Raw genomic sequence first — 11,953 nt, forward strand, 5'->3', positions numbered from 1 at the left:
CAGATTGCTTAAAATCGTCGTGCAAGCGATACGACTCAGATTTCATAAAAGCTTAATAAATTTCCAACCGTTCTCACACTCTTCACTCCAGACTCAAACAAATCGACCCAGAACATCACATGGACTTGATTTTTGAGGTGATGGTCAAGCCCAACATAGTGACCGCAACAACCTATGATCATCGCAATCGGACTTTCGACGCGCGGTCCAGGTCCGATCCAGAACTTCCAAAAATTCCCCAGAACAACTGGATTTAGCGATGGATCCCAGATTTCAGAGTAACATAGCGCTAACTAATCTACAAGTTTAGAGTCATGCAGATCGAATTTAAAGTGATTGATGCGAATTTCACAAGCAATCGAGTATAGCACTAATTACCCTAAAAAAACAACTACTTAGGGAAAGATTAGCACAAAATTTTCCAGGGTAATTACAATCTGCCCCCCTTAAAGAAAATTTCATCCTCGAAATCCATACCTTCTCATAATCTTCAAGGATCTGAGGGTAGCTCTTCCTGACCTTAGCTTCAGATTCCCAAGTAGCCTCTTCCACACCATGATGTGTCCATAGCACCTTCACAAGAGGGATAACCTTGCTACACAATACCTGCTCCTTCATATCCATAATATGCGTCGGTCGCAGTACATAAGTGGCATCCTCACTCAACTGCACTTGCTCCCAACTGATAATATGCGAAGGATCAGGAACGTACTTCTTCAGCATAGAAACATGAAATACGTTATGCATGCCCGCAAGAGGTGTGGGCAAAGCAAGGCGGTATGCTACCGCTCCCACTCGATCCAAAACTTGAAATGGACCAATAAATCTCGGCGTCGGTTTCCCCTTCTTACCGAACCGCAGAACTCCCTTCATAGGAGAGACCTTCAGAAACACATGGTCTCCAACCTCAAACTCAAGCGGTCGATGCCTCGTATCAGCATAACTCTTCTGCCTACTCTGCGCTGTCAGAAGTCGACGTTGAATGATATCAACCTTCTCTGAAGTCACCTGCACCAACTCTGGGCCAAGCAAACTACGCTCACCAATTTGTTCCCAATAATGTGGTGCTCTGCACGGGCGACCATACAACGCCTCATAGGGACCCATGCCGATACTCGCCTAGAAATTGTTATTATACACGAACTCTGCATACTGAAGACAATCATCCCAACTGTCCTTGAAATCTAAAACACAAGCTCGCAACATGTCTTCCAGGACCTGATTCATGCGCTCTGTCTACCCATCTGTTTGCGGATGAAACGCGGTGCTGAACTTCAGTTTCACACCCATCGCTTCCTGAATGCGAGTCCAGAAGATAAATGTAAAACGAGTGTCTCTATCAGACACAATCTCCAGGGGAACTCCATGCAGACATTCTATCTCCTTGATATACAACCTAGCCAACTCGTCTGCAGAGTTAGTGACTCTGATCGGTAAGAAATGCGCCGACTTCGTTAATCGATCGACGATCACCCAAATAGAATCATATCCCTTTCTCATCCTCGGCAACCCAGAAATAAAATCCATAGAGATGAAGTCCCACTTCCATTCAGCTATGGGCATGGGCTGCAGCAACCCAGGAGGTCGGCGATGCTCTGCCTTGACCTGCTGGCACATGAGACAACGAGAAACAAATTCAGCAATCTGGACCTTCATATTGTCCCACCAATAAGACCTCTTCATATCCTGATATATCTTCGTGCTACCTGGATGCATCGTAAGTTTAGAACTATGGGCTAACTCGAGAACCTCCCGTCTCAAGTCAGGGATGTCAGGAACACATAATCGGCCACGAAATCGTAGGCTCCCATCAGAACTAACACTCCAGTTGGAGTTCTCATCTGTACCAACCCACTTCCTCATCTTCACCAAAAGCTCATCATCTGCCTGAGCTGCAATGATCCTCTCGTCGATAAGGGGTTGTACACGAATGTGTACGATAACCTCATACAGCTCAACCACTGTAAGCTTCTGCTCAAAATCGCACACGAACTCCAACATATCCCACTCTGCTATCATCAGCGGAGCAGCAAACTCAATAGCCTTCTTGCGACTCAATGCATCTGCCACAAGGTTCGCCTTGCCCGAATGGTAAGAAACATCGAACTTGAAATCTTTCAATGTTTCCATCCATCGGCGCTGCCTCATATTCAAATCACGCTACGTGAAAATATATTTAAGGCTCTTGTGGTCGCAAAAGAGCTCGAACTCCTCACCATAGAGGTAATGTCTCTAAAGCTTTAATGCAAATATGACAGCTGCTAACTCCAGGTCGTGCATAGGGTAATTCTCTTCGTGTTTTCTCAACTGACGCGAAGCATAAGCAATCACCATGTCCTTCTGCATAAGGACACAACCAGGGCCAACGCGAGAGGCGTCAGTATAAATAATATACTTAACCCCTTGCTCTGGCAATACTAGCACAGGGACGGACGTTAACTTATCCTTCAGCTCCTGAAAAGCTAACTCCGCCTGCTCATTCCAAGCAAACTTCAAATCCTTCCGTCTCAGCTGTGACAACGGTCTAGCAATCTTCAAGAAGTCTTGAATGAAGCGTCGATAATAGCCTGCAACACCCAGAAAGCTCCTTACCTCAGTAACTGAACCAGGCTGCTTCCAGTCCTGCACTGCAGCTACCTTGGCAAGATTGACAAATATTCCTTCCTTGGACATCACATGTCCCAGGAACTTGACTTCCTCTTTTCAGAAATCACACTTCTTGAACTGCGCAAAAAGCTGATTCTTCCTAAGAGTATCCAAAACCGCTCTTAAGTGCTCCTCGTGTTCTTCCCGGCTCGCCGAATAAATCAAGATGTCATCGATAAAGACAATGACGAATCGGAACAAGAATGGCCGAAACACCCTGTTCATCAGATCCATGAACACGGCCGGTGCGTTCGTAAGACCGAACAACATCACAAGGAACTCATAATGACCGAAGCTAGTCCTGAAAGCGATCTTCTGCACGTCCCCATCCTTGACGCGCAACTAATGATACCCTGACTGCAGATCAACCTTCGAAAAGTACCGTGCCCCCTTCAACTGATCAAACAGATCATCAATCCTGGGCAAAGGGTACTTATTCTTCACAGTTACCAAATTCAACCTGCGATAATCAATACACAATTGCAAGGAACCATCCTTCTTCTTCACAAACAAAATAGGTGCTCCCCAAGGAGACACACTAGGCCGAATAAAACCCAAATCCAGCAAACCATCTATCTGCTTCCTCAACTCCTCCATTTCACTCGGAGGCATATGATAGGTGGGTAAAGAAATGAGCGCCGCACCAGGCATGAGGTCGATAGCAAAATCAATCTCACGCTAAGGAGGTAATCTAGGAATCGACTTAAACACATCTTCAAACTCCCGAACTACCGGCGTACTGACTAACGCCGATTCAGCCATACTCTCCAACAGAGAAGAATAATAATCAATACGAAGAGGGTAACTAACCTGAACTGGGAAAGTAACAATCTCGCCCTCAGGTCCATGGATCGTCACTGATCTAGCCTCACAATCAATCTCAGCTCGCATCCTCGTGAGCTAATCCATACCCATAATAACATCATAATGATAAAGCGGTGCGACTAAGAAATCAACAAGGATCGATCCACTTCCAAGATCGACCAAACAATCCATACAACGCTTGCCCAAAGCAGAGGAAATCCTTGTAGCGGTAGTAAGCGTCACTCCTTGCATAGGAACATATCTCAAACCCAAACGCCTAACTGCCACATAAGATATAAGAGAAGTAGTGGACCCTGTATCCACCAACATAGAAACGGGAATACCTTCAATGTGCGCTGTCACCTCGAAGGATCTCGGCACCAAGTCAGACATAGGCGCTTCAGCTGAAAGCGTATGAACTCGAGCCTGCTGCTGACGATTCGGCAGAGGAACCATGGGCCTCTGAGGTGGCCTGAAGCTAGGAACTGCAGGCCTGAAGGATGGATAAGCTGGCGCTGATCGAAGAGGTGGAGGAGAGATAACCTGAGGCATCAGACGGCTAATCCTCTGCGGTGGAGTAAAACCACTGGCTCGCATACAAGAGAAGCATAAACGGTCCAAATACCCTGTCTTCCCACAATAAGAACAGCGGACATCAGCTCTCATCTGCTGAGTGGGCGGTGCTGAATGCCTAGGAGGAGAATCTGCTCATGGCCTCTTGCCGAGGAAAGGTGCACCCTGGAAATCTGGTCGTGGCCTAGGAACCATCTGTGCTCGCATGCTGGACGACCTATCCCCGTCCTGCTCTGCCCGCAAGGACATGCTCACCAGTTCCGCGTAAGAAGAAATGCTAGCATAGCAAATCTTCGATCGGATCTCAGGTCTCAATCCCTTAGAGAAATGCGGCATCCTCATCGGTGATCGCCTAAGATCAAAGGAACATACCGACCCAGCTCAGTAAACTGATTCTCATACTCCGTCACCGACAACCCTCCCTGGCGGAGGCGAAGGAACTCACTCTCCTTCTCATGTCAGTACATAACTAGGAAATACTTCTCGTGGAAGCGTGCCTCAAACGCCTGCCACGACCACTCAAAACCTTCCTCGACAGTGCGAAGAACACTGTCCTACCACAGACTGGCCTCCTTCTCAAACATGAAGGAGGCAAGCTCAACCTGCTCAACCTCTGAACAGTACAGCGGTCTCAGCATCTTAGAGATGCGGTCGATCCAATACTCGGCCTCCTCGGGTCTATGAGAACCCGCAAAAGTAGGAGGTCGCAAGCGCTGGAATCGCTCAAAAGTGCCGCTGGCACTAGCGCTCCCAGATGGAGGCATAGGTGAAACAGGTGGAGTCGCCCCCACTGACTGAGTAAAGATGCCAGCCATGGAAGAGAGGAACTCCTGCTGCTGCTGCTCCTGCTGCTGGTGCTGCTGCTGCTGAAACTGTTGCTGCTGCAACAACAGCATCATCTGCTCAAACCTATCAGTAGGCGAAGCAGACGAAGGTGCACGGCTCGGCTCAGGAACCGAGGGCATGACTGGAGGAGCCATAGGTGTCGGCCCAACACCGGCATGAGATGGACCCGCCTGTGGATCTGACTGGATATCGCTCAAGGGAGGAACCCCAACAAGCGACTCAATCAAGGAGAGACGGGCCGAAGACTTCGAACCCTTAAGAGGCATCCCTACATTCAATAGAGGATGCAACCTGTCAGATTCTATGTCACATAATCCATCCACACAGCAACACAGCACAACTCTAAAGACAAACAACATGCATTCCATTAATCAAAATCATTGCAATACAAGTAGTGCAGCAATACATGAATCACGACTAGGAAAGCATGAGAACAACAACATCTAACACTTCAAACAACCATAGCAACTACAAACAACACCAATAACTACAACAACTCCAACTACAAGTCAACAACGGCTACACACAGAAAGAAAACAACAAATAAAGCAAAGGACGGCCACGGCGACAGCTACTCGTCAGAATCAAGAGATGGAGGCGGGGCACCCTTATCCTACAAGCAACACAGGATAGACTTCAGAGTTCGAGTCACCTTCTTAAACTTATGTTTAACAAGGCCTTGAAGATCAACAATATCCTGACGTAAAATAGCCTGCCATTCTTCAAGCCGTGCGAGATGGGCATCTCTGGCAATCTGCTCTGCGCTCTGCTCTGGCGCCACAGGAGGAGAGCTATCACTCGTATCCTGTGCCTCATCCTCTTCCTCGTCCTGCTTTATTTCTTCCTCAATCTCAGCACCACCTTCAGCATAACTCTCTTCATCATCGCTCTCCGACTCAGCCTCACTCTCTAAGGCATGCCGACCAGAACCGATCTCCATCTGCTTAAGAGTCCTCAGATTAATATGACGAAAAGGAACTGGCTTCTCTGCTCCAAGCCTATAGCCAAACTCATGTGCAAGCTTACAAATGAGGCGGCCAAATGGAAGCGACTCGGTCCTCCTACTCGAACGAGCGATGAGAATAATCTGGCGCAGGACGTACATCGGCACACACAACTTCGCTTCTTGCCCCACCTGATACAGGAAATCTACCATCAGGCGCGTACACTTGCTGCAGTTGCTCAACCTTAGGTATACATTGAACGTACACATGTGATGAAGCAAACGGAAGTCGTCTGTCATGTAGGTAGCCAGAAGACTCCTATTCGGCTGCCATTCAACCAGACGACCACACAAGGATCGGGTGCGACGATCCCTCTCACACACACTGTTCACATTCTTCTCGCTAGCATGTACTTCACCAAGTGGTACATTCAAGAGTCAGGATATCAAAGCAACATTGACAATACCCACTCGACCGCTACCACAAGGAATCTTGAACTGCAGAGGCTCCAGCGAAGGATCAAGAATATTGGCATAAAAGGCTCGAACAATGCTAGCATTCGCGCGATACTCGCCTTCAAACAAGGGACACCAACCAGCCCCTTCTAGGCGCTCCAACAATAAAAACTCACCATACAGCCACAAATCAACATGAGCTTCAAAAAGGACTCTACGGCCTTCATAGACTCCATGCGACAGCTCCGCCAACAAAGTTCTACCAATGGGAGCTCGAGGATCGAGGTCCCGTTTGGTCTGAAATTCACGAGTAGTGGACGTGCTAGCGGCGGCACCTCTCGGCCTCCGTGCACGGGTTGGACAGCTAGGCCCGGCTTCATCCACGGGTGCTCTCTTCTTCCCCATCAAAGAAAGAAGGGAGGAAATGGAAAATATGGCCGTGATGAACTCAAAGAGGGCCATGAGAAATGAGAGAAAGAGAGAAATAGGAAGATGGTGAAACTTCCACACTCTAGAGATCTCAAAAGAGAATGCAAGAGCTCAAATGAGAAGGAAAAGGAGCGAAATCAGCAATGAGAGTGAGGGTTTTGAGATAGGGTGATGGGGTTTGCATGAAAATGGAAGAAGAAGAAGATTTGGAAAGGATTTGGAGAAGATTGGAGAGGGTTTTCAAGAAAAGGAGAGCTTGAGAGGGGAGATTGTGAAGGGAATAGGTTAAAGGAAGGGTTTTAAATAGAAAATCGTAGAGGGGTGGGCCACACACGGCCAAGAAAGCATCGGCCCGGGCCGGCCCGGCCCGCCTGGCCCGCTGATCGGCGAGCCCTCGCCGAACCGGTGATGGCATCGCCGGTCTCTGGACTGACCGGCGATGCCTCACCATTTGGGCAAGGTCCTCCTGGTCCCCCATGGTCAGAAAGATGTGGGTCCCCCCTGGGCCCCACAGGAAATGCCCCGATCGGCCCCTTGCAAGATTTGACGCCTATCGGGCCATTCGGGCAGAAACCTGATTCAAATAAAGATTTCTTGACAATTGAAGGGTTAAAAAGGGAAGATAGACCATCTAGACTCATTAATAGATGGTCTAGGAAAGGTTTCGGGTCGATGTGTGTGATCAGGAGAGAGCACAGACTCGATCTCGGCGAATATTTTCAGGAAACTTTCGCCGATAGAAGCTACAGAGCACAAACACAAAATCTACGATAGACCCGCACCCAAATACACTAAAGTGGTGACAACGTGCGGTGTGTGACCATAACCCAGGTCCGGTTTAATCCAGATCATGCTCTGATACCAACTTGTAACGCCCTGAAATTCGGGGGTCGAGCATAACTCAGCTCCCGAGTTCCAAAACATCACTTATGCAACATATTTAATGATGGATGTATGTTGTCTGTATTAGTGCATAAAACATGGAATAGATTAAGCCAAAACACAGATATAATTTAGGGATAAGTGAATAAAACAAGCGGAAGACTTATAGAAATATGTGTACAAGTGTGAATCCCTGAAGTATATACACAAACCAGGTCATGATGAAAGTGTGGCTATCAAAATTACAAGTATCAAGTTACATCATTTAATTTCCAAAAATAATCCCAGAGTCCCGCGCATCAGAACAAGCTCGTTAGAACCCGTCTGAAAAATGCATATAAGAGAAAGCAGCCTTATCATCATCCATCTCCCGCTCTGCCTCAGAAGTCGCATCAACATCTGCAACATCAGAACCTAAGACAGAGTCTGGTGGGTGTTTAACACCGCCCTAGAACGTGGGAGTGAGTGATCAACTCAGTGGAACAATAAGGCACTGGTTAACATGTTATCAGTTCAATCAAGCAGTAATGATAAAGCAAAACAAGTAAATAAGTCCTAAGTACTCTTGTTAATGCAAGGATGCATGCAGAATGATGCGTGCCCTCACGCGACACCCTCAGTGTCTTCATCTTACGTTACTCATGACACCACCTCAAAGTGCGCCACATCTACAAAGCACATGCAAATACGGTACATGGATATGATTACCAAGTTGTTATTAGTCCTTTTCATACAGCAGGATTGGGAAGCTAAGATACCTTCCTCATGTCACCATCCAAACAGTGATCCATTCTAGGGTCGTCAGTCCTAGACATCTCATACGATCATATGGTTGTAGGTCGTAGCAAAGGGCTCGTCACCAATCAATGCACGCCTTTCATACCTTCGCTACTACACTAAGGCTCGTCACCTCAATGCGGTATCCAGGCATGCTCGAGGTCACTACAATGGGCTCGTCACCAATCAATGTAGGCCGACAGCACGAATGTAGTGTCCCATACCACCATAATCGGCTCAAGAGTTTGGGTGCTCACTGGTCACTACGGGGAGGCTCGTCACCCCAGCGTAAGCCGACAGCTCGACCACGGTTTCCCATACCACCATGTCTGGCTCATGAGTCTTTGCGGATCAAGGTACCATGGTTAATAGGATTTCATTGGTAAGTTCGGTACCCTAGATTCAAGCAGTAGCGTCCATACATGGTGAACATACATCGGATAATCGAGTTACTTGACGAACTCGACTAGCACAAGCGCACGTTAAGTTGAGCGACATAAAGTGCGCAAACACTCCGCGTGGCCAAACCACTGCCGACAACTCTATTACGACTTGGGTTCGTCTAATCACGTCCTTTGTGGCGAAAGCGATCTCAGCCACAACCTTAAGGCAGATTACCGATTTCCTAGACTATTCATAGTCCCAAACACATTACCCTACAATAGATATTCGTATTAAATGTAGAACAGTAATGGAACAACAACTTCACTCATGTGGTACACAAGCACTTGAAGAATATCAACTTAACATGAATGTAAGCATAAGTAAGACTTGAATTTAAATAACAAGGAATGTAACTAGCAAGAAGGAAATCATGCACACTAGTTGGAGAGTTGAGAATCGCTTCTCAACGCCCATACTAGACTGAAACATCACACTTTAGATCATTCAGGCATTTCTACAAACACTTAGAATACACAACCCAACATACATGACGTATGTTGAAATACATGCATTTGGACAATTCCTTTTACCTAGCATTCATACATGACACATAATCATGGCAAACACAAGTGCATATTTTATACGTATACGGTAGTTTATACATACACACAGAATTCACAAATCTCAATATAACACATGCATATCAGGAACGCAACATAAACATAACATTTGGCATGTGAAATCTCATCCATAACAAGAATAAATCATTAACTGGCATTGAAAGCCTTGAAAACCATAACCCATACACTTAAAGTCTGCACCTTAAGCCAGAAAAGAATATCAAACTGATTTCAGACGAGTTGTCTTCGTCAACGGCGATAGAATACCCTAAAGCAAGAATAGAAATGAGATACAACAACACCAAGACTATTCTAAGCTCTAACACAGATTAGGGTTAGGTTAACTTACCCAAAGATGAACTCAGAATCATCAGAATAACTATTCAAAGTGAAGGTTCAAAGATGAAGAAGAACCGGAAAGAATCTAAGATGATTCACCAAACTTCTCTCTCACTTTCTCTCTCTTTTCCTTTCTCTTTCTTAGGTAGGGTTAGAGAAATTCGTATGGAAAAGAGAGCTAGGGTTTCAAGGACTATAAATAGGCCTAACTTTGATGAAAATAACCCCAGGGACAAGGTATACTTAGGTTATAACCAAAGCAAGCCTCTCTCGATCCAACGAAGCACTTCTGGTGGGCCAAATACCACGAAAGGTCGGACTTAAGCTCACTGACCATGGATCTAGGTCAGGCTGAGTTTTCGTACCGACCGACTCTTCAGATCAGCCGTGGCGGACCACACTCAATTCAACGGTCACAGAATCTCGATCAGGTCCACAAGCACAAGGACATGCCTGGGCCACCTTCCCTGATTAGAGGGTGAAATTGGGTCAGAATCCAACGTTCAGATTGCTTAAAATCATCGCGCAAGCGACACGACTCAAATTTCATAAAAGCTTAATAAATTTCCAACCGTTCTCACACTCTTCACTCCAGACTTAAACAAATCGACCCAGAACATCACATGGACTTGATTTTTGAGGTGATGGTCAAGCCCAACATAGTGACCGTAACAGCCTAAGATCATCGCAATCGGACTTTCGATGGGCGGTCCAGGTCCGATTCAGAACTTTCAAAAATTTCCCAGAACAACTGGATTTGGCAATGGATCCCAGATTTCAGAGTAACATAGCACTAACTAATCTACAAGAGTCATGCAGATCAAATTTAAAGTGATTGATGCGAATTTCACAAGCAATCGAGTATAGCGCTAATTACCCAAAAAAAAAACAACTGCTTAGGGAAAGATTAGCATAAAATTTTTCAGGGTCATTACACTAATGCAGCTCCTCCATGGTCGGCTTATCTGATCGCAACGAAATCGTGTCCTGGCATGAATCCATTGTCAGAGAGCATACCTTATAATGTAGACTGGTAGTGGGCCTCCCTGTGAGCCTTGTTTGTTAAAAATAGTTGCCCAAAGGATATAACTTATGTATATGGTGGCCCTGGGGCCATTTACATCGCTTCTGGGCTTATAAATAGCCCTTATACCACCCTACCTCTCTCATATACGAATTTCCCCAAAACCTTAAGGGAGAGAGAGAGAAAAGAAGAGAAAAGAGGAAAGAGAGAAGAAGGATCTTTGGTGATCGTTGCAGTGATTCTCTCCCACGACTCCATGCACCGAATCACCTCCCCATTATGCTACACAATCTGTGTCAGCTACGATTTGGGTAAGAAAACCTAACTCTAGTATCGTTGTAGACATCTAGATTGATTAATCATCAAACTAGCTAACCATTTACGTTATTTTGGGGCCCAACGTTCCGTTTTTGGGAACATGGAATTCGAACCGAGTTTGAATCGAGTATTCTGACGAAAGGTGCGGACTATAAACATTTAGGTTATGGTTGTCAATGCTCTTAATGCCAGCTAATGATTTATGTCTGACTTGATTGCTACCATATTGTCTTAAATATGTAATTTTCGATGTAATATACACGTATGAGCCATTTTGAACAAAAGATGAATCTCATGTGTTTGTTGAATTTTTTATATGAACATGTAAATATGATTTATGCTTGCCACGACTACTAATCTAGGATTCATCGTTGTCATATGCATGCTAACCTCTCTGTATAAAGATTTGTTGAAATATACGTTGTAACTAACCTAGTCTATATATTTAATGAAGTTAGTCTAAGTGTTTGATGAATTGCCTGAATGAGAAATTGTTGATGATTTGTATTTATTAAGAGTATTAAGATGGGATTCTTAATTACCTTATTCGTATGTATTGTTTCTTTCATGTAATCATATTTGCCGCTATGCAATTTATGGATAAAATGCAAATGTTTGGTAACATGATCAATGAGTTTGATAAAATGCTCAAATGAGGAATTCACATGAATTTTTTGTTAAATAATGAAGTGATTATCACATGTGTTTACTTACTGCATCTGAGTAAGATTGGGACTACAACATAGTCCAGGCAATCGGTAACAGACCTTGTTCGAGTGGCCGAATTAGTATCGCCACATCGGGTAAACTTGACGAATCCGAGTCGCACGATGATTGTTGATAGTGGTTAGGCCACGAGGGGTGCTTATGAACCCCATGTCGATTAAGTCAGCGTGTGCCCATACCAATCGA

Source organism: Magnolia sinica, chromosome 7 (assembly GCF_029962835.1).
Source record: "Magnolia sinica isolate HGM2019 chromosome 7, MsV1, whole genome shotgun sequence".
Taxonomy (NCBI): domain Eukaryota; kingdom Viridiplantae; phylum Streptophyta; class Magnoliopsida; order Magnoliales; family Magnoliaceae; genus Magnolia; species Magnolia sinica.